Source organism: Arachis duranensis, chromosome 9, assembly GCF_000817695.3.
Source record: "Arachis duranensis cultivar V14167 chromosome 9, aradu.V14167.gnm2.J7QH, whole genome shotgun sequence".
Taxonomy (NCBI): domain Eukaryota; kingdom Viridiplantae; phylum Streptophyta; class Magnoliopsida; order Fabales; family Fabaceae; genus Arachis; species Arachis duranensis.
In genome coordinates, this window is record NC_029780.3 from 104474112 (window position 1) to 104474590 (window position 479).

A 479-nucleotide genomic window follows, 5' to 3' on the forward strand; every position below is an offset into this window, starting at 1 on the left:
TTTTTATATGATGTTTTTTGGATTACAAATAATTAAATAACATTTTAAAAAAATAATAAAAATGAGAAACATAAAAAATATAAATTAATTTTATAATCATGATATATTTGAATATATTTAATAAAGAGATGTGCCAAATTTAAATTTACTTGGATTTAGAAAAATAAATGAGAATAAAAAAAATTATTAAAAAGATAAATATAAAATTATAAATTAATTTTATAATCATGATATATTTGAATGTATCATTTCATTTTTGACAGAATATTGAAATGTCTTAACTCTTAAAAAGTCTGTAATGTTTCTTTGGTAGGTAGAGTGAGTCTTGTTCAATTGACTCTATCAACTATCCTATCTTATATAATGCAAACCATGAAGCTGCCTTTGAGTATTTGTAATCGAATTGATAGCATATGTCACAATTTTGTTTGGAGGAGTTAATTTGGTTAGAAAGCTGATGACAAGTCATCATATACCCA